This window comes from Echinops telfairi, unplaced genomic scaffold, assembly GCF_000313985.2.
Source record: "Echinops telfairi isolate 266 unplaced genomic scaffold, ASM31398v2 ScPeMD7_7468;HRSCAF=8506_0, whole genome shotgun sequence".
Lineage (NCBI taxonomy): Eukaryota > Metazoa > Chordata > Mammalia > Afrosoricida > Tenrecidae > Echinops > Echinops telfairi.
Genome location: NW_022111369.1, coordinates 51,920,272 through 51,924,184, shown reverse-complemented (window position 1 = coordinate 51,924,184; position 3,913 = coordinate 51,920,272).

Genomic DNA, 3,913 nt, shown 5'->3' with positions numbered 1-3,913 from the left:
CCCCCCCGGAAGAGCAGCTGGTGGTTTCGAACTGCTTACCTTGCAGTCAGCAGTCCAATAAGTAACACACTCTACTCCCCGGGGAACCTGCTAACTGCAAAGTCTGCCCTTTGAGCCCATGAGCTGCATTGTGGGAGAAAGATGAGGTGGTCAACACTCGTAAAGACTTAAAATCTCAGAAAGCTAAAGATCGGCTTCTACTCCATCCTGGAGGCTTGCTATGAATTGAGAATGGCTCGATGACTGTGAGGCTGATTTGCTTGTTTTTGTTTAAAGAGGATGTTGTTGTGAGGTGCCATTGAGTCAGCTTCCATCCCTAGGGACCATGTGAACAACAGAACAAAACACTGCACAGCCCTGCATCACCCTCACAATTGTTCCCATGCCCGAGCCCACTGTGCCAATCCATCTGGTTGAGGGCCTTCCTCTTTTTTGCTGCCCCTCCACTTAACCAAATATAATGTCCTTCTCTAGGGACTGGTCTCTCCTGACAACATGTTCAATGTATGTAAGAAGTCTTGCCATCCCTGCCTCTAATACTGACCTTACTTCTTCCAATACAGATTGGTTTGTCCTTTTAGTGGTCTATGGAACTTTCAATATTCTTCTCCAGTACCAAAATTCGAATGTATCTATTTGTCTATGGTCTTCCTAATTCAATGTCCAACTTTCATCTGATGAAAGACCATGGGGTGCATAAGGCACACCTTAGTCCTCAAAGTAATATCCGTGCTCTTGAACACACTAACGAGGTCTTGTGCAGCAGATTTGCCAAGTGCAATACTGGACTCCTCTTTGTGGATTCATTTCAGTGATAAGAAGGGTAAGAAAAAGTCATTTCTGGAAGCCAAACATGATGATCTTTTCAGTCCCAACTCTAGGCCCTGCTCGCTGCTGAGAGGTGGGGTTCCACCGGGGATAGGTGTCTGGATGTGAATGAAGCCACGCTACTTCTTACTAGACAGGACTCCTTAATGCCATCTTTATATGTGAAATCTAGCTGATCGTAATACATCTTTTTATGAGGATACCAACCCAAAACAAACCAAGTGAAAGAAAACAACTCACACTCATTGTCCTTGAGTTGATCCAACTCTCAGGGAAACTACAAGAAGATCCCAGGAGGTTAACCACAGCACGGCCTTTTAAAGTGATAATAGGTGAGATTTATTTTTTTTTCTTCTTGAATTTTCTTAGGTCATCTCCAGCTTTGTATGTAATAATGGCTTCAAGGTACTTTTTTTTTCACCCTCCTGCCCCCGACAATAACGAATCCCCCAGGGCATGTCAACCTATGCAAACAATTTGGAAAATTTCTCCATAACGTATGGCTTCCCATGTGTTTACAGCAAAGCCTCTTTGACATGCTTTTTGTTCACGTCTGCATCCTCAGGAGGGTTCCCTTCACTTTAGTGAGCTCCTTCAACAGTGACCCCGTGAAAACAAAATCTCTACAGTGGCTGGGGAAAAAAATCAGCTTGTATCTCTCCCACGAAACAGATGGGGACTGATTCAGAATGAGATAATCTCTATCGTTACCAATAGTGCCCTTTCTTTTAGGAGGGAGAAAGGCTTTGCTTTATGTGCCTCTGCCAAGACGGGATAAAATTAAGCTGCTGTTGTTGCTTACTGTCAAATCAATTTTCAACTCTCGGTGACCCCATGTGACAGAGCCCCACAGGGGTTTCGGGGTTGTCATCTTTATGCAGGGAGGCAGGCCACCGGGCCTTTCTCCTGCACAGCTGCTGGGTGCGTTCAAACCACCAATGTTAGGTTAGCAGCCCCGTGGCACCAGGGCTCACATTTCCTAAGTTCTCTTCAACAGTCTGACGCCTCCACCCACGCTGTGTGCAGCATCCTTTCTGGTACCTGGAGTTGTTCTAGCTCTCTCAGAAGCAAACAAAAACAAGTGAAAGTGAAAACCAAAACAGCAAATTAAGAAAACAAAACAAAACATGCTTTGTTCTTAATTACAAAGTAATACATCAATATACACCGCTTTCTGTGGCTTGTGTGTTGCTCTGGTGCAGGAAGCGACGTCCCGGGCATTTCAAATACCAGTTGTTGTGGTGGTGGTGGTTGTTGTTAGTGCCATGGAGTTGGTTCTGGCCCATAGAACCCCTCTGCACAACAGAAGGAAACACTTCTCAGTCCTGCGCCATCCTCACAGCCCATGGTCGCAGCCACTGTCAATCCATCTCCTTGAGGGCCTGCTCTTTTTTGCTGCCCCTCTGCTTTGGCAAACCTGATGTCCTTCTTTAGGGAATGCTCTTCCCTGACAACATGTCCAAAGCATGTAAGATGCAGTCTCCCCATCCCTGCCGTTAAGGAGCACTCTGCCTACACTCCTTCCAAGAGAGATCTGTCTGTCCTTTTAGCCGTTCATGGTACTCTCAATATCCTTTGCCAACACAATTCAAAATGCATCAATTTCCCATCAATGTCCAACTTTCACAGGCATATGAGGCGATGGAAAATACCATGGCTTGGTCACATACCAGTAGGGTCACCCCAAAATGTTCCAGACCAAGAACAGACTACGAAGCAGGAGTAGTTGTCTACTTCTGAGGAGCTAACCACTGGCAGTCTCATGCGTAGCCCTGGAACACTGCCAGACAGGGCGCGCTTCATGGAGCGCAGGACAACATTGTCGGAGCCCGAGCCAAGATGGGCATCTCAGGGGGGACGATGGATGGACACCGTGGCTGCAACACTGGTCTCAGACATAACAGTTGTGAGGACGGTGCAGGGCCAGACTGTGTGTGTGTGTTTCTGAACAGTTTTATTGGCATATAATTCACATATCATGTAATTTCATGTTCAATCGTGTCAAGAAGAGTTGTATAATCATCAGCATAGTAAGTTTAGAATATTTTCTTCAATCTTGTACTCATTGTTATTAGCTCCCCATTTCCCCCCAACCTCCCCTGCCACCCACCCAAGGAGCCATTAGTCCAGTTGTTATAGATTTACCTATCCTGGATTTCATATACAGGAAAACATTAACAAACAAACAAACCAACAACAACAAATCTAAGAGGAATAACAAAGTAAGACAGATAAAACTCTCAACTGAAAAGTACGCAGAAAGTTTTAAAAACTGGAAGAAATTTAAAGAGATTCTAAGAAGATTAAATGATAGAGTGCTAAGTTTTAACCTAACTGCATGTTCAATGACCCACTTTCCGATACATTTTGTATGTGAGCAAGGCTAGTCTGTCCCCGAAGACCAGGGGGCCGTGTTTTGGTGGCACCCAACACAGCGGCAACAACAGCATCAATATTGCCTCTTACAGAGAAGACCACCAAGGCTCCCTTTCCTTGAATTCTGTCTGCAACTCCATGAGCTAATAATTCTGAGAAAGCAGATGTAATAGTTTGTAAAAGTTTACCAACCTTAAAAAAGTATTAGGAAAGATGAAGCTTCTTTAAGAATTTAAATAGCCTCCCCTACCTTCTGCTCACACGTGTCTTTGGGAAGGGCACAGGTGTTGGCATTTGCTTATTTGATTTCCCCAGAAGTAGCAGAGGGAGAAGTGGAGCTTCCTGTTGGTTGCATTTGCTATCACGTATTCATTGACAGATTACCTTTCCATTCATGATGGAAGTGCAGGCCCTTTAAGTCCTACCTTTGCCCAGTAACAAGAGACCGTACAACCAAGCTGAAACTATCCAAAGCATTCTTAATAGGCAAAGGGGAAAATGTTTGTGGCTTTTACAACTTTTTTCCACCATGTTAGCATTTTAAAATCAATTAAAATATAATATAAATATAAGAAAATGAAAAAAATGAAACTGACATTTACTTAGTAGACTATAGGTGTAGTGTTAGAACTCTCTTCTTGCTCTAGCTCTTAAATGCTTCCTCCCCGCCCCCGCCCCCCACTATCATGATCCCAATTCTACCTTACAA